We start from the raw sequence: 22,523 nt of genomic DNA, 5'->3' as shown, positions 1-22,523 counted from the left end.
GGAGTATTTTTTTAATCATTATTTTAGCAATTACTTAAAGACTGTTTGAAATGTCTTGCTTTGATCTAATTCAGGAAACGGAGTCTTCTGCCAAGGGATTGACAGTAAGCATGGATTTAAACTTTCTCAAAATAATGTTATTAATTGCAGCATCTTGAAAACAGTCAAATCAGTAGTGGTGTTCTGGTTAAAGCTATAAAGTTTTTTATTAATTCACAGGGTTGCTGTGACCGGAATTCACTTCTGGCTCTTACAATAAGTGTATGGCGGTACAGATTTTGCTTCAGGCTCAAGTGAAACATAATATTTGGTCTTAATCCAAGTTAATGTGTTCCCCAGTCAGGATTTCCTCTAATGACTCATTCATACCCCTAATGAATTGAAAAGGATATGTGTAAATTGACATTGAACTTAAACTCCAAGGCTTTTGACTTTTTATCTTTTCTCTGAATTGGCACCATACATCTTTATATTCTAATCACATTTAAAAACCAACTCTTCTTCCTTGTTTTTCTTGCCTAATGAGGTCACATCAGAGAATGCATGTCACATATACAGGATGGGAGAAAAATGGAGCGTAATTCTGGAAAGCCAACCACACATGTATTCCCAGTATAAAACAGTAGCCAAGTAATCCCACAAAGCTCTAATGCTGTAAGATAATGCAAAAACCGGTCAGGTTCAGCTGCTTTGTGGGATCTGCCTCTGTGCATGCTCTCATCCTCTGAAGAGTGCAAATTCACTTGCTTCTTAAACAGGAGCATTCCCCCAGCAAGTGATCTGGCTTCGGCATGGGACGGAGAAGGAGCTACAACAGGACAGTTATGGAGCAGACGTGTAATCCATTGCTTCAAATTCTGTCTTGCCTTGTGGCAACTTGTTCATGTGGCCGTATTCATAGGTGGTCTTGGTACATAAAGCAGAGGAATAATAGAAAAAGAGAGAAAAATTTACTAGCATCTGTAATTTGTTGTGAGGATCACACTCAGAAGCTTTCTGATTTGCCAACATTAATTTTCAGAATGAAAATCTGTGGTGTCAAATATTCACAAATTCAAAGTTGTGGGCTCGTATTATTGTCAAAATATCAGGGAATTTGAAGAAATTCTTTATAATCTATACAAAAAACTTTTGGGAGGAGGCTTGAAAACATACTGGAAATACATAGATGGTAAGAAAACCTATGAGAATGGACAGCTTCCTATTTACATTGGGCAAAGTCAGACTCAAAACTCAAATAGCTGAATGAGAAGATGGACAAGGCATACATAATTTAAGAGCAAAGCTAATGGTGTATTACAACAACACTGTTAGGAGTGGAGTAATCAAGATTAGATCACTTTCTGAAAAACATTCTCTAGTTCAACCAGGAATTGTGGGGCTTTATGCCAGAAGCCAGAGTAGCTGATTATGGTAATTGTCCCTGACCTTTTCACACAGTAATGCCATGTACTAGCTTTCCAACCATACATGCTATGCTCAGTTCATCTGCATAGCTGCGCCAAATGTATAAGCAGGACCTTGGATGTCGCATTGTGAAATTCTCTGTGTGATTTATCCAGCAGAACATGGTCAAATAAATAGCCATTTAATAAAGGCCAGGCTTGAGTCTCCTCTCCCCCCACAATGCTGCCAACTAAATGTTCTCTTAAGATTGCAGCAAATACTTTCTGTCCAATCCCAGAAACAAAGCTATATGCTCTGAAAGATGGTTTTGAACTAATTATTTGCCTTTTTGCAATCCTCTCTTTTCTTATGGATGAGGAACTGATCTGCATTCTTTTCAATGTAAACTCTTGCTTTCTCAATTCTGCTGATGTCAGATTGGCCCACTGTGGGCTAACAGATCAGGTTCAGGCATTACAAGCACTGAAAACAGTGCAAAAATGCAGCAGAAAAACAATTGTTTTAGTGCGGCCCCAGCTTTGTAGTCTCAATTTTCCTTCAGATGTAGCCATTCCATGAGCCTAAGATGGCCAACTTACTCGTCAGCATATGTGTGGTATCATTTGTCACAATCAAAGTGAAACAGTAAGTCATTACTTCTAGCAGTCTAAGCAATAGCCAACATTTTCTCAGCCTAATAGAATTGTGCCTATACCATCATTTGCTATATTTTTAGGTGCTTCTAAGAATTAAAGTGTTTTTCCAGACTGAGCAAATATTTTATATATTTATTGCAGGGTAAACTGAAGGTGGGAAAAATTAGGAATGATGCTTTTTGAAAATTAGATGCATGGTTGACTTGATGTGTGTCCTGTTTACTCAGAATCTGAAGGTGAAGACAGGAACAATTCACCTGGTTTGGACTCACTCTTTTGAAATCAGTACATAAATTCTGTCACGCTCTAAAAATAGTAGTTGTTCTTTCTGATTCTCAAAGCTACGTGTGTTTTTAGTTTTTTTTTTTTTTTAATGAGAACATCTAAGTGCCCCAATGACTGCCTTGAATGACTGTGAGTCATCAAGGTTCATCATTTGACCAAACTAAAGCTTGTTCTTTGTTATTTCAGGAGATTGCTAGGTTTTGCTTAATATGAAACTGTTGGTGATGTTCCTTGGTGGAGATATTATACAGAAGCAGTCCTAGATCACCATCTGGAAGTTCACAGGCTGCCTGTATGTATTAATTACCTAAAGTCTCTAGGGTTACCAGCTGTTAAGAGTTACCTGTACAACACTGATTCCCAGTGCCTTGATGCTCCGGAAAAAATGGCAACGGACTATATGTTGCTGGGCTCATCTCTTCCAGGGTTCTGCTGCTTCCTTTCTGTTCCTGCATATCTTTAGCTTCACAAGACTGCTGCACAGTTCCAGGAAGAAGTATAGAGGCACCAGCATTGGTCCTGCATAGGAACAGAAAATCTCCTGCAGGAAGGGTCTCCATGGGCTTTGTGCCTTAAGTAAAATGTGGTCATGGTCTTCATGAACAATGTTATCAAACACCACACTTAAATCTGTCGGAAACTGATCTCCTAGAAGAATTTCAAAAGTAATGGAGGGTTTTGTCTTGTGTTTGTTAACATCAATGTACATGATCACTGATGGATGACGTGATTGCTGCTGACTGCCATGAGCCCTTGATGTGGGCCACAGATCAGTCTGTTCTCATGCCAGCCACACTCTGCAGCTGATACAAATACTGGCCTTGCCTTCACCAAGTAGGAACACCAAGCTTCAACAAGCCACCAAGTGATCCTGGAGAGACATGCTAGGTAAACAACAGGCAACACATTTTTGAATCACTTTACTCCACTGGGAATAGGATTATCAATGACAAGTTTTTTACTATTTCAGCAAGTTTTTGTATCTGCACACACAGGAAAAAGAGACCTAACATTCTGTGATTTTATGTTAGACAAAAAATAATGATGAGGCCATATAACTGGCAGTAAAAATTCAGCCTGAAGTTCTTACAAGAACTGAGGTTGTATATCATAATTTACAGGTTTTTTTAGTCATACGGCCTAATCAGCACTTCTTGTTTAAACAATATTTTCAGCAATGATTTCAGAAGTACATACATAAACAGGGTTATCAGTACTAACTGAGATACTATTATATATAATACATACAAAGATGCTTGGCAAGCTTTTATCTTAAAAGTGCATTTGCATATGAATGGTATTTATAGATTCCAAATTAAAATAAGATTATTTTGGTTTATTTTTTTCATCAGTACTGTTTGTCAGGCAGGCCATACTCCTGTACAACATTGTATTCTGGAGCTGACCTGCATTCCTTTCAAACCATTTAATCACACACAGCTGACCAACATTCCTGGATAAAACCACCTAATCAAGTGCATTACAAATACCCCAAATGATTACTAATCTCCATATATGTACAAGTGTGAAATGTGCAGTGTCCAAATATCCTTTTCCTAAAAGCAAATGACATAGAAGCAGAAGACCTGTCCAAATCTCCCCATTCAATATGCACAGACATTTTTAAGGTGGTTAAGACAGTATTGTACCACATAGTTGGCCTTGCACATAAACATTAGAATCCATCACTGTAATTCATATTCAAGCTTGCTTCCTACACATCTTAAAAATGTAATTTAAGAAGAAAGAAATATTACAGCTTTCAACTTCTGGACAAGTATATTAAATAAGCGGAAAGTGCATGACGCTGCAGCACCTAGATAGCTCAAGTATCATACCACGGAGGACTATATTTCCTTTCATCCCCAAATTGCTGGGTTCAGATGACAAGCTTCTCAAGGTTGCTACTGTCTGATGACTGTGTCTCAGAATTAAGCAGAATTAAGATGGGAGGGATAGGGGGGTGTTATGCCCACTTTGATTAGCACTTTCACTAGAAATCCCTACAGGAGGAACGGAGACCTACTGAGCTGGAGACTAAACTGTTTTCCCCATTTCCAGAGACACTCGTCCAGAACAGTGCTACATGCTGACTGAGGTGGGCATGCTTGTGGTAGTGCTGAGTGTGCTCTTAAGTGTTCTGTGGGCAGTAGTTTTCCAAAATGCCAAACTAGCATAAATTGACTTAAATTTCCTACATGCATCTCTCCGGTTTTTGCAGTTCTCACTCATCAGAGTGAGAAAAACATGAAATCTAAGATGTTCTGTGTTTGAAAGGTAAATCACACAAAACCAGTGGAAGGCATAAAGGCATATAAAGGGATACACATCAAGTGATTGATGGATAATGTGCCCATGAAAAGTAAGGGGGAAACAAAACAGCGAAGACAAAAACAAAATCACAAGGAGGAAAACCAGCCAAAGGTTCACTTTTTTCTCCCCTCCTCCTGCTGCCATCAGATGCCTGGGTGGCAAGGGTGTTACTCGGGCTAATCTCTTTGGAGGACTCCTTTCTTCGTGCAGCGTCTGAGGGACAGCCGGCGCGTTTCTGCCCGGCTCACCCAGCACCTCCAGCGTCTGGGTGCAGAAGCACCTTTAGCAACACTATGGGAGAAAACGCTGGTTTCTCGCCGAGGCAGGGTGGACCAGCTCGATGGGAAGGTGTACGAGGTGCCACCGCTTCTGTCCTCATGAACCTATGAACCAGAGCGGAGCAGCGAGGCTTTCCAAGTTTTATAGCAGACAAAAAGAAAAAAACAAGCAAACCCCAAACCTACCCCCAAACCCACGGAGTTTTATTTTAAACAGATGTGAGCGGATTGAACTCGGCATTTTCAGGTTCGAGCTCTGCATTTCCATTATTTTCAGCGCAGCAGGATGCCACGCGCTTCGCACGGGACACGCCGGAGCATCGTTTTCAGACGCCTCGGACACTCGCTCCGCACGCGCGCAGGACCCGCAGGGGCGCGGGGAGGCGGCGGCAGTCGTGGGGCGGCAGCTCCGGGGTGGCCCCGCCGGGGGCAGCGCTGCGGCCCCGGCCCCGGCCCGGACCCCGACCCCGACCCCGACCCCGACCCCGACCCCGACCCCGGCCCCGGCCCCGGCCCCGGCCCCGTCCCGGCGCCCCCGGCGGGGCTGCCCCGAGCGCGGGGTCCCGCGCAGCCCCCGCCCCGCGCCGCCGGTCACGTGGCAGCGCCCCCCGCATTGTGACGCAGCAGGGCCGGGCGGGGCCGCCCCCTCCCTCCTTCCCTCGCTCCCTCGCTCCCTCACTCCCTCGCCCTCTCCTCCTCCTCCTCCTCCCGGCCGCTGCCCGGTGGCAGGGCAGGGGCGGAGGGCGGGGCGACGGGAGCCGGGCCGCTGCCGGAGCGCTGCCTACACCGGCGGGGAGTGGCGGGGGGCGGCAGCCGAGAGGCGGCACCTGGGTCCTTCCCCCGTCTCCATCACCCCCGGCTGCCGTGGAACGGCCGCGGCTGAGCGGAGCGCAGGGGTGAGGTGAGGAGAGGGGAGCGGAGCGGACGGGGCTTTGTTGCCGCCGACAGCGCTGCCCCCGGGGCGGCGGGAGAGGGGGCGCGGAGCCGAGCGCGGGGAGCCCCACGGGGGTGCGGGTGTCGCTGGAGGCGCTGCCCCTGCCGAGGCGTCCCCGCGGAGCCGGAGCGGGGCTGCCCGGGCGGCGGGGGACGCGGGCGACGGGCGGGAGCGGCGGCGGGGGGCGAGCCCCGGCCCCCGTTAGCCCGCCCCGGGGAAGTGCTTTCCGCATGAAATCAGGGCTGAACGCGGGGGGTTTGCTGGGGCTGAGCACATACGTGATGTCAGCCCTGCGAAGTGCCGCCGCGAAGCCCTTGTAGCGCAGTGTGAGCCGCTGACACTCGGAGCCGCCGCAGATCTGCCGCTGCTCTGCTCGGAGCCGGGCGTACCGGCGGGCACCCAGCCGTCAGCACCCTCTTGTCCCGCCGGGCAAGCCGAAATCTGGAAGAAAATCAAGTAGGAGTTGCATGTTTGTAACTGTGGGGAAACAAATACCAAGTTGTCTAGTAGAAATATGCTCCAAGGCTTAAACTTCAGTCAATCCAAAATCGTGTTTTTACAGCAGCAGGGATCAAACCTTTTTCATACCCGCATCACTGAGCGTTTAATGTGAGCAAATGCAATTTATATGAAGAAGAGCTCGCGGATCACGTCGTGATGGTACTGGATACAAACCAGCACCTAAACAGACTCAGTCTCCATTGTCAGTGTTATCACCTCACAGCACTTTCAATGGTTGGCTTAAAGCCACATCTCTTACCTCTTACAGAGATTAATCAGTCACAACTGCTCCTCAGAAAGTCCCTCACCCCAAACCCCACCAAAAAACTGCTAGTGCCTGTGCTTCCATGGAAAATCTTAGCATCTTAACCTCGTTTTATACCCCAGCAATCTTAACAGCAAAAGGTAACTGAAAAAAAGTTTTTAAAAAATTATTCTGAAGCAGATCACTTGACTGTTGGACCCTTTTCCATTATTTAAATAGCTGAAGAAAGGTATACAATAATAGCATTCAGAAATCAAAATAATTTTGTATTTTGTGTGAATAGCACTGATCCTGCAGCCAGGAATTATGTTGAATTATGGGCATGCATTTAAACTTTTTGCAGTGTACTGTAGCAGACTTTAATAGTGTCCTGCCCTTACCGAATTTAGGAATTATGTGTACTCTATGTGCTTCCAGCAAGCCATAAAAAGCATGACCTGTTGCCTTACTACCACCCATAAACATGAGTTTCTTCACCCTAAAATCCCCTGCAAATAGCTCATGGGTGAGGTCATGGTTGGTGAACTTGGTGAGCCACTTCTCTCTTCATACTGCTAAGCCTGCAAATATGCCTTATGCAATACTGGAGCCATATTTTGAAGATCTTGCAGGTAAGCTGAAAAACTGTTTTCAAGAGCAGGCTTGGGGGGGCTGCTCAAGAGGTAGTTCAAACACAGTGAGAAGCGCTTTTCATCTGAATAAAACAATTAGAATTTGACCTGTTGTCCAGAAGACACCTCATCATTGTACTTACAAAATTGTAACTTTTCCTTCAGGTATGCCTTAGCACAGTTAGCCCAAGTGTGAAAAGGCCTGTAGTGTAGGCTCCTTTTGCGAGGTGTGGTATGCTTAATTTCTGCATGTTTTCATGTGTCAAATACTGACTTATGCAAAATGACCATTCCACTCAACACAGTTGCTTACGCTGCCGTAAACAGGTAGTTCACTCACTTTTCAGGTGTTTGTGATCTCTGGTCTGTGTCATTGACTCAGTGTGCTGCAGAAAGCATATGTGTCACTTGTAGCTTGTTGAAAAAGTGGGTAAAATAGAACTACCTCAGACGACTGGCCCAGTGAAGAGTTACCTCCAAATCTGAGGACCCTGGAAAAACTCCTTCTTCTGTGAGCAAGCAGTCCAGTGCAGGCTACTCAAAATGCGTTTAAATGGCATTTTGGCATAAGCAAGTGGGCAGTCTTTCAGGTAAGGAAGTTCTGTAGAAGATGGTAACTTACATTAGCTAGAAGCTGCTTATCTTAATATTTTTTTCTCTAATGACAGCAACACAACAAGTAAGTATGCCATGAGCTCTTTGGGGCCAACTTCTGAGTTTACAAAGAGCTGCATGTAAAATTAGACTGCTTGGACAAGGTGACTGAATGGTATCTTTGGAGATTCAGTCCCTTCATGGAGTACTGTGAATAAGTGATAAGGAATTTTTTTCATAGTTGAAAAACCATGATCCCAAATATTACATATCTTGTAACTGGGCATCAGCAGAGCTTGAAAAACTATGAAATGTCCCTCTGCTTCCCAATTGTCCAGTTTTCCTGGGAGCTGAAGTCTCCCACAGGTGCAAGAAGTTGTCATCCCACACACACACTTGAGGTGGAATACCAGCTGCATTGGCACAGCTCTCTTTCTCACAGTCCTCTTCCAGGATATCTCAGACCTATACCTATTTCCACAGCAGCTCTGTCCTTGATTAGAAGCAGGAAGGGGCAAGTGTGACAGCCCTGCTGCGGCCACTTTAGCTTCTATGCTCTGAAATGGAGACCTGCAAGTAGCACTACCTCCATGTGCGAGGAGATGCTGGCAAGAAAGGGGGAGCACACAGCCAGAGGCAGCCCCGTGGGGTGACTCGTCTGTCATGGACAGCAGCACAAAAGTCCTGTTGGCAGTGGTGCAGGGGTGATGGTACTTGTCAGGGAGTGGTGATGCTGTACCTCACAAGCACAAAGACCAGTAGTTCCAGCACCCTTTGTGGAGTGCAGCAAGTTGTCTCCCTCATCTGGCATTTAGATGTGTCAGCTGACTAGATGAGGTGTGTAGCAGAGCTTTATTTGCACCCTTGTCTGATTGTGTGAATGAAGCTCCAGGAGCAACTCAGGAGTTTCACTCATGACCAACGAGGGGAAGAGCAGGGAACAATTTTTTTTTAATTTCAATTTTACTAGAATAAACCTGCATTTCTTTTCAGGTAGAATGTCAAGAGGAGAATATTCTCACCCTTCCTTATGCAGCCATGATAATTAAAATTAATGCCAAGTAAAATAAAGAAAAGCTTATATTTTTCATGTGAAAGTCTGTAAGTAATCCATTTGCCAATGCCTTACTGTGTGTTGCTTAGCAAATACAGTGGTTTTTGCAGTTGAAATGTATATGTTCGTTGTCAAAATGAAAAATGTGTTAGAAAAAGTTGAGAAACATTGGATTTTGGAAGGGCATAAAGTAATTCTTTTCAGCTCTTGTCAGAATAGGACCATACCTAAACTAAACTGAAGGAAATGGTGCTTAGATAATTGGCAAGAGGACTTGGAGTAGCGTTGTGTCTGCACTCCCTCTTTTTCTGGCAGATCTGTTGATCCTCAAAGGAGGTAGAGGAGATAGGCTTACATGGAGCAGGTGCATAGTAAACACAAGGGAATTTCTCTTTAAATGCAAATGTGGTTCTACAATAGATTTATATGCACAGTAGAACCATTGGAAACAAGAAAATAGAACATATGCATCAGATACTTTATTGATTTGAATCCCTAAGAGAGTTTTAAACTGAGGAGGAAAAATAATTAATTAATTTTTGTGGTAGAAATATCATCTGCTATTTACCTGTCTAAGGTGGAACTGTGATTTCATCTTCTACAATAAAGCTCCAAGTGATTCAGCGATCTGAAGGTCTTACAGGTATCAAAGAAAAGTACAATTCAGCCATCACAGTTTGGCAACTGGGGCAATCCTTCATTAGGTACGTTTTCTTGTATGTTAAGGAGTGTTTACAAAAGTTTATTTTGAATATGAATATGGTTGATTTGCACTTTTTAAAGAATTATGAAGCAGCACTTGAAAGTGTATTTTTTCTGGTTAAAACACAGCATTAGGTTTGTGAGGTTTGCTGTAAGCATTTCCTTTTTGGTTCAATTTCCTCCTCAGTTCTTGTTTGCAGTCAAACTGCTGGCATTATTTTTGTTTATACCAGAGAAAAAAGCATTGTCTGTCTTATCTTTTAAACTCAATACAGTGTACTACATGACCTCCTCTTATATATAAATCCTCCCCCTTCTCCCCCCATCTGTTTTATTGTTACTGTATCAATCTGGAACTTTCCATTTAAAATGAAATTCTAATCAGGAACTTAGTACTTCCCTTCAACACCCCCCCCCGCCCCATCCCATTTTAACCAACTTGTTTATATCTGTGCATAAAAATCAGGCTGTGCTACATAATTTGTTGGAACAGGCGGCCCAGAGAGGTTGTGAAGTCTCCTTCCTGGACCAGCCTGGACATGATCCTGTGCAGCCTGCTCTGGGTGAGCCTGCTTTATCAGGGCTATTGGATTCAGTGATCTCCAGAGGTCCCTTCCAACCCCAGCCATTCTGTGAATCTGTGATGTGCATGACAGAGGCATGCATGTGATTGTGATTTGGAACTATAGTGCTCTGCAAGCTATTCATCCATGTTCTTTTGCAGGATCTCGCTATACTGACTGCCCTTTTTTTTTTAGAATTAGGAAATACCTTTAACTGCTTGTATGTGCACATACATACCTTGTGTTGTCTTTTACTAAAATTCGGATGTAAATGTTCTGCCTTTTGTATGCTATGCTCTCAGTTCCAGTTGAGTCACAATAGTAAATTTATGAAGATCCCAAGAGCTGCTTTTGAATGGGGTCAAGGTTTTAAATATTGAAGTTGTCAGCTTGTTGAGACACTTATTTGAATATTTGTAAAAGCTGTCTCCAAGATGCTTCTAAAAGCAAACCAAAAAAAGGCACCAAACAAAATGAAGCAGAATATATCTGGGAAATATACTGCACACAGCAGCAGAAGAGTGCTAGTAAGGTAAATAAGCTGTGTCATATTCCCTGACCCACATTCTGCTGTGCTAAGTGTACTCATTTTTCCTCTTGTTACATGGAAAGAGTCTTAAGGTATGTGTCCAAAATATGTTAATTTCTAGGATATTACCATTTTGCAAACTCATACGCTGCACTCTGGATAAAGCACAATATTTGTGCTTGTTGCTAGGACATGGGCAAAAACTTATCTTGAGTTACAGAATGGAATCACCAGGAAAATGAGTTATACTTACATCATTAATTATTAGCTTTTTGTTAACATTGAAACTCTGACAAGCTTGGTGCTGTGACCACTTGCCTGGATGAAGAACCTCCACCCTCTGTGTGAAGAGCCTTTTCCTAATATCCAGTCTAAACCTCCCCTGACACAATTTCAGGCCATTCCCTCGGGTCCTGTCACTGTCACCACAGAGCAGAGATCAGTGCCTGCCCCTCCTCTTCCCCTCACAAGGAAGTTGTAACTGCAGTGAGGTCTCCCCTCAGTCTCCTCCAGGCTGAACAGACCAAGTGACCTCAGCCACTCCTCACACGGCTTCCCCTCAAGGCCCTTCCCCATCCTCGTGCCCTCCTTTGGACACTCTCTAACAGCTCCATGGCTTTTCTGTGTTGTGGCACCCAGACCTGCCCCCAGCACTCGAGGTGAGGCTGCCCCAGTGCAGAGCAGAGCAGGACAATCCCCTCCCTTGCCCGGCTGGTGATGCTGTGCCTGATGCACCCCAGGATGTGGGGTATTGTTCTTTTGTTGACAAGAAGTGAGAATAGTGCTCATGTAGGTACCAAACTGACATTTATAAGGTAAAGGAATTCTTCCCAGGATACGGTTGGGCCTTTCAGCTGTCAGGGCATACTGTAGATTCGTAGTCAACTTGCTATTGCTCAGAACCATCAGATCCTGTTCCATGGGACCTCTCATTCCTTCTCCAGCCTCCCAGTCTGTCCTTATATCCAGAGCTGCCCTGTCCTGAGTGCAGAATCTAGCTCTTGTCGTTGTTAAACTTCATGTGGTTCGTGATTGCCCAGCCCTCTAATTTGTCAAGGTGTCTGCAGGGCATCCCTTCAAGGGAGGCAGCAGCTCCTCCCAGGTTAGTGGAATTTGCTGGAACAGCACTGCCTGGTGACTGGAGGTTTTGCTATGTTTGAGTGCTGAGATGCTCAGGTCCAGACAACTGATTGGAGCACAACAGCGCACGTGCTCAGGGTGTCCACAAAGAGACAGGCAGCAGCACAGAGTGTTTTATCCCTGCACCCAAAACTTTGTGTTTCACTAGCTTGCTTCTTCTCATGGTAAATTAGCCTGTATGTAATCCTTGCTGCTGTGGCCCAATTCCTACCAGATCTTTAATTGTCTGAGTCAACACTGGGTCTTGTGTGTCTTTATACTCTCCTGGTAAGGCCGCAAAGTGTGCTGAATAACTGCATTCCTCCTTAACTTGTCTTCTGGTTGTGATTTAGCAAAATGCACAGAAAATCTCCCCAGAGTGAATAATTCATTATGCAGTCAGTTTAAGAACATGCATGGACCCCTTTGGTCACTTGCTGGACAAGTGGTAGTAAGCCATCCTTTAGAGGACGTAGTGTCTGTTGTGGTTTGTAGTTTGTAGCCGGTAGAGGATGTAGTGTTGCTGCCATGCAGCAGACCACTGTTTAAGGAGAGTAGGTCCTGAATTTGAAGGACTCTATCAGCTCTGGGTTTCTGCATCACAGTAAGTTCCGCTCCTGATAGCAGCACTAATAGATAAAAGCATTGTTGGTGTCTTGATGTTCTTCTGAGATGACTGGCCCTGAACCAGCAGGTCACTAATACCCCTGCTTGGGTTAGGGATTTCGAATCCAGCATTGGTACTGAGTTGGTATGGAGAGGAATGAGTGCTGTTTACATGCACATGGTTGCCCCCAGCTGCCTGTAGAGTGTACGGTGTCTCTTTATCAGACAGTAAAGCTGGGTGAACTCCTGTACTTAAAGGTTCATGTTAATCTGGCCTGACTCTGTGAATCCCCACAGGAAAGGCCAACCAACACAGGAGTACAAATGAAGTCCTCCAGGAGTACAAAGGAAACAGGTTGTGTAGAGGGAAGAGTTAGCACAGCTAATGGAATTTAGCAAAATGGACACTCTCTCCAGCATATGTTCCTCATCAGGTCCCATATGCTTTACAGTATGCTTCCAGGCTTTGCTTTTTCCAAATGGAGTTTTTAGATGAACATATCTACAGTAGCACTATTTCTGGATGTGTCTACACTGCAGTCGAGTAGTGTGATTGCAGGACATGCAGACAGCTCTGTAATTGCTTTGATCTGTATGTGATGTGAAGACATGCCAGCCTAGACTTAAGAGAGGGCTTTCCAAGCCTTCTGGACAGATTATTAAACCATGCTGAAGCCTGCTTTCATCTGTCTCCACTGCTATTTTTAACTGTCCTCTCTAGATTTGCACTGTCGTGGATACGCCTACACGTGCTGACATAAATTCACGACTACATGCCCACTTCATGCCTCCTGCAGCATTGTTGGTAGATGCTCTGCACCTGGGCATCTATCCCTTATGCCTTGTACTGAGATAGTCTGCTTTTCCACATAGTTTAACTGACTATTTCACTATTTAATTCCCCTCTGTAAGGAATTATACAAAGGGCAATGGAGTGTCAGAGAGACTTCTGGCAAATGTCTACTCCAAAAATTAATTTTATAGTCCCTATTCCAAATTTGATAAGTTTAGCCTTAAAGAACCATCATATCCAGGCCATACATTTTTGCAAGTGTTAAAATCCAGATGAGAGACCAGGTTAAAGGAGCAATGTTAAACACTGAGCATTTTAAAATGGTCTGTTGACTCTAGAGTACAATTATGGGGGAAAAAAAGGTGACATTTTATGAATGATATGAAATACCAGCAATAACAGTAAGGTCACTGTGATATATAAAACACAATCCAACTCTGTTTAAAGGATTTGAACTATTTAAGAGAATGAATGTCTATATATTTTGAACATTTCAAGGAAGATCCCTGCACTGTTAAGTGTTTCTTATTTTGGTTTGTGGGAGTATTTTTGGTGGTTGGGGATTTTTTTTTTTTTAATTTATGTAATATGGGTTATTTTTGGTTTGTCAGATTAATTGTTAAGCTACTCTATATGCTTGTCAATGAAGTCAGTGAGCCTTCTTATTAAGATACTATGTTTTATGAGTCAAGTTTGACAACAAACATCCTCATCAGATTGTAGTAATTTTTTTTTTTTCAGAAATTGACTTTTCTTTCCTCGTTCTAAACCAGTCAACCAACCAACCAAAAAAAAACCCAAAACCCTGCAAAAAACAGTAAAATTGATCTGTATCTGAGGATATATCTGAAAACATCTGTCAAGTATCCAATTCTTTTACTGTGCAATTATCATGCTATTTAACCAACACAAGGGAGAAAACATGGCTTAAAAGTTAGGACATAAAAGGATTAATTAGTGCAATTTTTTTCATGCCGCAAAAGTATTTTGCATAAAAGCAAGTCCTGTCAGACAAAGAGGAATACAAAATAGACTCTAACAAAGCATATGTTACTGTGACATGAGATAACGCTGTAGAGGAGTAAGGTGAAGCTGAGCTTTTCAGCCTGGTGGAATGCTGCAGCTTATTTGTCTGCCAAGAAAATATTTTGTTTCTAGATAAATGGTTAACTGAAATAAATAAAATATTCTCTCATCTTTCATCAAACAATTCTTTAAAAGAAGTGTTTCTTACTCCTGTCCCTGACACCTTTCTGAGGAAAAAGAACAGCCGTAGTTCACTGGGTGCTGCGCAAGAATGCAATCTAAGCCTGGTTTCAGCCACGAGCGATCTTGAATAAATTATCTAGTTCTTTTCACCTATAAAATGAGAAGAAAATATAGTAAGGAACTCCAAATTGACAGTAACAACATCTTTTTGTAATGTGTCACTCAAATAGTGCCTAATGTTTTTGTTATGAAAAGGATTCATTCTTTATGTTGAACAGCTCCAGTACCTTCGAACTATGAGGCTCAGAGTATCTGCCATGGTGTACTTAGTCCTCCTCAGACCTTTTGGTAATCCTGCATAATGCTGGGGCTGCTCTCTGTACTGATAGTTCATTGTGTCCTGGAAGTGGAGAATTCTGTCTTCTTCTGGTTGGGGCTACTTGGAAAAACCAACCAAACATAAGTGGAGATGCCATGAATAGTTAAGACATCTGTGATGGTTACAAAGTAAGGTATTCCTAAATTAAAAAATGGTGAGAGCCACTTCATGATGTCCTTGCTCTTGCGCTTTGTGGCAGGTTGCAAGGATGTTCAGTGGATGCCCTTGGCTCATTTGCTAATGGAGCTGGAAAGTGCATGCACAACAGTGTAAAGAAACAATCTTTATAGAATGCTTTGAGTTGGAAGAAACCTTATATAGCATCTAGTTTCAGCTTCCCTGCCATGGACAGGGACACCTTCCACTAGACCAGGTTGCTCAGAGCCTCATCCAAACTGGCCTTGAACACTTCTAGGGGATGGGACATCCACTACTTCTCTGGACAACCTGTTCCAGTGCCTCACCAGCCCCACCATAAAGGATATCTTCCTAATACCCAAAATAAACTGCCTGGTTTAAAACCATTGCCCCTTGTTTTATTTCTACAAGGCATTGTATAAAATGCCTCTCCAGCTTTGTTGTAGGCCTTCTTCAGGTACCAAAGGCCACAGTGAGATCTCCTCAGAGCCTTCTCCAAGCTCAATAGTCCCAATTCTCTTAGGAAACATGTTCTATCCCTCTTATCACCTTTGTGACCCCCTTCTGGGCTTGATCTGACAGGTCCATGTCTTTCCTGTGCTGAGGACCCCAGAGCTGGATGCTGCAGTGGGGTCTCACCAGAGCAGAGGGGCAGAATCCCTTCCTTCCCCTGCTGCCCACGCTTTGGATGCAGCCCAGGACACGTTTGACTTTCTGGCTGTGAGCGCAGATGGCTGTGTCAGGTCCAGCCTCTCATCCACCAGCACCCTCAAGTCTTTCTCCTTGAGGGTGCTTTCAATCCCTTCATCCCCCAGCCTGGATTGATTATGGGGATTGCCCTGACCCAGGTGCAGCACCTTTGCACTTGCTCTTGTTAAACCTCATCTTGAGCCCATGTGCCCTCATCTCGAGCTTGTCCAGGTCCCTTTGGATGGCATCCCATCCTTCAGGAGTGTCAACTGCAGTTCTCAGCTTGATGTCCTCAGGAGCCTTGCTGAGGAGACACTTTATCATGGTGACCAAACACAGGCACATATTTCTCAGCGAGGTGGTGGAGCCTCCATTCTTGGAGATACTCAAAAGACACATGGATGCAGTCCTGGGTAATAGGACTCTAGTTGGTGTTGCATGGGCAGGGGGGTTGGACTAGATGACCTCCAGAACTCCTTTCCAACCTCAGCTGTTTTGTGATTCTGTGAAACACTGTGAAAAGAAGAGACATTATTATAATTCATAGACACAAGGCTACAGTGAATAGGCTGTGTCTCTGCCTCTGTGATGGTAGCCTTGCAGGCTGCTAAGCACAAGCCAAAACAGGACATGTCTGTAGCCATGAAAAATGTGTGCTTTCATATTTGGGCTGTCTACATTGAAACTTTTGGTGTCGGATATATGCAGTAAATGAACTGCAGAGAGAGCCACCTCTCGCTTCTGGCAGTGATCAGTACAGTCTGGAGATGTGGACAGATAAACAGGAACACCTGTGTGCTCCCACGTTTCTCATTCTGGCCCTTCTGCTGTGTTTTTCTGTGGCTTCCTGTAAGCCCCTTTGTTTCCAGCTTCTGAATGGGGATAATAATGTTTTGTCATCCTGTAAGACTGTGAATGAGGAATGTTTGCGAAACACTTGGACATTACTGATGGGCATCCTTGAAAAAAGCTGCAAGGATATACGTATCTTCCACTCACTATAGGGCTTAGGCTATCTAAAATTTTAATGAAATTTAGGCTAGTAAAATGCTGCATGGGCCAACACAAGAAATGAAAATGCACACCTGATCCTTCTGAGTAGCTTGGTTGAGCTCTGAGTAAGACAGATCACCTTTTGCAAAGCACTGAAGTGGGATCGTCCAGTAAGTCCCTTCATCAAAATGAGTACAAGCAAATGAACGTGCTCATGCGTAAATTTTGTAACATTATAATTTTTGATGTAGCGAGGTTCACAGTTTTAGTTTTCCTTTTGTAAAGGAAATCAGATTTAGGAATCTCTGAAGGCACTTTGAAATTTCAGCTTAAAATAATACTACTACTTCCATAGGTGGCATTTCTGCCACCTCATCCCTCATTTTATCACAGGACTAATAGCTGCACAACTGAACACTAGTGTTGGTTGTATCTGCTGCCCACAATATTTTAAACAAGTAATGTTGGATTGCAGTGCTCCATATAGGATAGCACTGTATAGCTGCAGAGGTGCAGTTGCAATCTGTTTCTCAAATTAGAAAATAATGACAGTTTCAGAAGACAGCATTCTGATCTTAGGGGCATTGATGTCTCTCAAGAATAATTTAGCTGATTTTCACTAAATATTCCAGTTTCCACCAAATTTTACCTGAAATTTTTGACAGTGCTTAAATTTACAGTAGTTTCCACTTAACTTTTAAGAATTTTTGAAAAAACATCGTAGGCTATGTCTACATAATAAAGTATGAAAAATTGTGACATTTCCCTATTGCCTTCATTTTAATTTTATCAAAATGAATATATTTGCATAGATGTTAGTGGTCAACTATCATTTTTAATTCAGAGAAAAGTTCATGTTTGCAGTAAAAATGATAATTTCTTTCAATATTTTTTGCTGTAAAAGTAAATACCTATGATATATGCATATAGTATTTGTCAAATTAATTTTATTCATCAAGTAGTCTCAAATGTGGGTTGGTCTGACTGACCAGGGGAGTAAGTTCTTCTGAGTGAGTTTTTTGAGTTCAGGGTTTGGTTTTTTGGGTTAAGAGTTTGGTTCTTCTGGCCCATGGGTACCATGTGCAGAGATATATGTGCTCTGTGTGATGTGCTGTGCATGAGGCTGGCTCACATCCTGGTTACCCACTGCTGCCCCCTATCCTGGCTGTGAAATTTCACTTCGAAATTTGGAGTATCATGGTTTGCTGGAGTTTGGCTCTTAGGTATTCTAGTCAGTTTCAGGGCACAGAGGATGGGACAGTGGAATTGACAGCCCAAATGTGAAAAAATATAAAAGGAGAGAGAATAAAAAAGGGTGCAGTTGGAAGACAGAATAGGAAAGTGGTTTAAACCTTGTTGTGGAGAAAACAGGCCTTCCACAAGAGAGCACACAAATGGTGGATACACTTGGCTTATTGTGACCCTGGAAGCAGAGAATCTACTTACATAGGAGTTTTCCCTTGAATTTATAATTAAAGCTCACATGAAGCAAAAAATCATCATGGGACTGAACGCAGGATTTTGGCAAGGAAATGTAAGTGAGGCAAGTTCTAAATTTCTAACTTCAAATACAACATTTGAATGTTGCAAACTTAAGAGAGTACTGTTTGGCATTAGTTCTTTTCCAGTATGTTTCTAGAAATAATTGAGCAGGCCACTATGGGACTACAAGGTGTTGAAATTCTACCAGACTATTATTGAATTTAGGTTGAGTAATTTAAATGGAAAAAGGAAAGATGCAAGGAAGTGTTTGAAAAATGCCTTTTTCTCATCCATGTAAAAATAATAATAATTTAAAAAAAATCAAACCCCAACATGACCTACCAGATGCTTTCAACATTAAAAATATGTTAAGCAGAGATATTTTAGATTACTTGGTTTATTGAAACAACACTTACAAATGAAATGTGTTCTTCACTGAAAAGAAAGTGCAGCTTAGGAAGATTTATGGGGATGATATACTTATTAAATTGATTCCATATTTTTCTGTGGTCAGTACCAGCAGAAGATAAGGTGAATAAGGGTGTTGCAAGACATTAAGGAGAGAAACTGAAGTCAGTATTTGTATCACAAAGCTGCAGTATCAAATAATATAATTTAATTGAAATTATTGTACTGAGCAAAAACTTAGGAAGGATTGCTGCCCCAGTGCTACTGCCCCCAGTGCTGCTGCCATTGATTCAGAGAAAGAAGAGAAACCTCAGTTTATGATTTTAAATGAGAGTGCAATGAGTCACATCTGCTTTATTAAAGACGTTGACACAGAATCCTCCACCTCCCCCCAAACCAACACGTGATTTGGAAAGACTGAGCTCTGCTATGCTTGATTTCATTCTAACATGAGTGCTGGAGCCTACATTAGCAGTAGTAGTTGCCATAAGCCCTATGTTGCTCTGTCTTACTTTGGGGCCAAGTATCTGGTTCCTAGTGGATGCTGTTACTAGGGTGTATTATTTTTGGATTTTTGCATAAGAACTAGGCTACCAAAAGAAGGCATATTTTTTATTTCTGTAGTTCATGAACTCACAACAGCCCTGCAGATGTTCGATACTCATTACCTTTGCCAAAAGACTAGAAGTTGTGAGCACTTTTATGGTACAGTACTTTTCAAATTGTACCTGGGGTAAACTGTTGTTAAATCAAAATATCATGCATATTTTTCTGCATCAATTTCTTCTGAAGTTGATTTGGAACCATATGAAACCAATAATTTCTTGAATGTTCTGCTTAATTCTCCTAAAATGCACATCTCTAAAGTTTTGCTCAAGTAAAAATGAGGGCAGTGTGTACATGCACAATTTCTTCTGTGGTGTTTCTTTATTTTAGTAAAGTTTTGTGCTGCTTTGAAGTTGTTTTGGATGAAACATGAGCTTTACACTTTTAGCCACCATTTTGGATATAATAGTTGAATTTTCATTTTTTCTGTGTATTTCCATACAGTACATGTAGTGGTTGATGTCTTGTGGCTTATGGTATGTTACAAGGCCTAATAGAGAATGTAGACATGCAAAGCAAGACATTATCAGTATTCAAATAGTTAATTCCTTCTTATTTGATGGTGTTACTGAATAATTACACATGACTCTGTGTTTTCTGCATGTACATTAGCAGTGTACTGGTTGTGTAAAATATCTCAGGACTCAGGTCATCTGATTTCCTAGTCCTCGTTTAGCAGTTGCCTCCTGAATTTAAGGGCATAAGCACTCACTTTATTGTGGAATGCACTGTATTTGTCACTAATATTCTTTGAAATAATGAAGTGAGCTGCAAATCATCTTGACATGAACTAACACAGCATTTTATGTCTCTCAGTGTTCCAAGTGGCCATGACTTGATCCATAAAAGTCTTTGGTTCAGTCTCAAATCTAGGTTTAATGGAGGATTTACAGAAATACTGAACAGCACTTGTACTTTTACATGATTGATGCAGTGTTCTATATATATTTTACAGTTCTGCATTATAAATTATTGGATGTTTAAGTATAAAAAACAGATTAAAACCTACAGCATTACTATTATGTATGCAGAGAAGATGGATATATACGCATACATACTGTCTGTGCTTGTGATTGTTCAATCTCTACATACTAAAATGTATTATTCATTTCTGCCAACAGTCATGAGTCAGTGGAAAATAATGGGCGCAATCATTTGAAAAATGTGCATTCACAATTTGCTTGTATTCATCTCAAAGTTCAGACTGCAGATGTATAACCATTCATTTTACTGTTCTCAGTGATGCGTGTAAGCCTCCTGAGGATTCACATTTATGAACTTCCTGCATTGGCATTGGTAGAACAGATAGGTAACATGAAATAAAATTTATTTCTGCCATAGAATTTACTGACATAAGAGGTAGTTATGAAAAAGAATCAACACTCAGCCTGATTTTGTTAGTTCAGCTGCTGAATTTTCACTAGTAAAGTAATAAATTCAATTTGCAGTGCACATTTCCTAGTAATTGCAAACATTGTATGTACATTTTCTCCAGGGAGTCACACTTTGAAATAGTAGTGGGTTTTTTTTCCTGAAATTTTGCAGGAAGTAGAGAAAAAAATGAGTGTCTTTTAAGATTAGTTTGTTAAGAAAGCTTTTCTGGACAGATTTCACACTTCTAAAATAACTGAAGAACAGAATTGTTAAATTCCTGGTGTTTCTGCTCAGTAATAATTTTCTGTGGAAAATTGTGTCATACACAATCTCCAGATCTATATGTGAATGTATTATTTTAACCTGGGTTTGGTGTTAGCATTGAATTACCAGTACTCAAAACAAATGTGTTTGAAGACTCTTTGGCTAGTTCTCCTTAAGAAAATATTTTTAAAGCTCAGAGGAAGTACAGTGAGCTAGTTACTAGCTGCACAATTTAAACTTGAGCCTTTGTACATTCAATGCTACAAAATGTATCAATGGCAGGTTTCCCACCGTTTTGCATGTTATGTTTTATTACTGATTGTTCCAGATTCTGCTTCTGGTCTTATTTAACATTATTTGTAGCTTGATAGGATATGTAATTTGTTTTCCTTTGGTTCAGTTGTTTTTGTTTTGGTTAAGTCCACTCATTGATATGATATCCTTTATGTTTTTCACCATTCAAAAGCAAAGGAAAAAGCCCTTTCATAGACCCTGACAGAACTGGTAAACAGTTCTGGTAAAAAAACTGGTAAAAACTGGGTTTTACATGTTGCTGAGATGTTGCAGTTTCAGAAGTTGTGTTGATTATGGGGTAGTGCAGTGTGATAAATCATAAATTCAATCTTACTAGAACCTCCATAAGAAAATATTACACTATCAATCCATTGCTGTAATTTTGGCTCTTGAAACAGTTTGGAATCCAAATAAAATAAAATTTAAAAAAATTTTTAAAAAGAAAACAAAATCCATGTTTTAATTACAGGCATAGTGTAATATAATGTTCCCTAAGTGTATTTTAGATCTCCAACTGCAACATGGAAAATATAAGTTTCACCAGGACCAACAGAAATAAATATTCTTTTCCCATAAATAGGGTGGTTTAAACCAATCATGATGCTTGAAGAATTACAGCACTCAGAAGATCTTTTAAAATATTTACAGATTACAGTTTTTCTAGACATAGGCCTGCAGAATGGCAACATAATAAATAAACTGCTTTGAGGGAGATTGCTTCCATAAAATTGAGAAGTGAAAAAATCTCCAATGCTGATATTTACATCACTGTAATTCTGCAGAAATTCTGAAGGAAGTCATTCTCTGTCTTGCTTTGTAAACTAAATTTAGTGTACGTTAAAAAAGACATAGTAATAATTGTTTTGCATCCGTCACTCAAACCCCATGGAGTACTTTAAGGTGCCCTGTCTTGGGTGACAGAGGTGGTTTGGAGTCAGCGCAGCTGGTTCTAGAGCTGCTACATCATACATTGGTGAAAGTGGAAGGGTATTCAGTGCTTGCTCTTTTCTAGACTCAAAGGGAGCTTTTCAAATGTCTGAATTGAAAAGTACATATATGTCACAGCTTCCAGGGGTTAAAGTACCTTCACCTAAGTTCATTTTTGGAAACTGGCTGATGTGGCAACTCTGGATTTAAGGTGGGTGGGTGAATCTGTTACATTAAGAGCAAATTCTACTTTCTTCTTCAGTATAAATCTGAATTTTAGGTTCTGTGGTAGATTAAGTAGAGCGGGATATTCTGTAGAATTGCCTCCTATATTCAGTCCTGGTTTCTGTACATACACAAGTATACAACAATGTGTTTTCTGTCCTAGTGAGACTGCCAGCTGGTTCTGAAGGATCTTACTTAGACCTGACTTTCCTTAAGGAAAGAGCCACTCTCCTCAGCATTAAAGGATTAAGCATTCCATGCTTAAGAGGTCCTGCTAGGTCTTCAAAGAATTTGTACAAGCATTAACTAACTTGCAGGCAAAGGGAAAGTTGCCCTGATCTTGCA

At 41.8% G+C, this 22,523-nt stretch overlaps 1 protein-coding gene across 2 annotated transcripts in view; it reads left to right on the top strand.

The window, feature by feature from the left end:
- The first annotated feature begins 5,722 nt into the window (after nt 1-5,722).
- The window catches only part of SNCAIP (synuclein alpha interacting protein), a 91,971-nt gene continuing 75,170 nt past the window's right edge, over nt 5,723-22,523 (top strand). For both annotated transcript variants that reach the window (XM_069001589.1, XM_069001590.1), the window contains exon 1: nt 5,723-5,819. The gene's annotated coding sequence lies outside the window, so the exon portion shown is untranslated. The remainder of the gene's footprint in view (nt 5,820-22,523) is intronic.

Source organism: Aphelocoma coerulescens (assembly GCF_041296385.1).
Source record: "Aphelocoma coerulescens isolate FSJ_1873_10779 chromosome Z unlocalized genomic scaffold, UR_Acoe_1.0 ChrZ, whole genome shotgun sequence".
NCBI classification, from domain to species: Eukaryota; Metazoa; Chordata; class Aves; order Passeriformes; family Corvidae; genus Aphelocoma; species Aphelocoma coerulescens.
The sequence above is the reverse complement of the archived record's forward strand: the minus strand, read 5'-3'. Positions and strand labels throughout refer to the sequence as shown.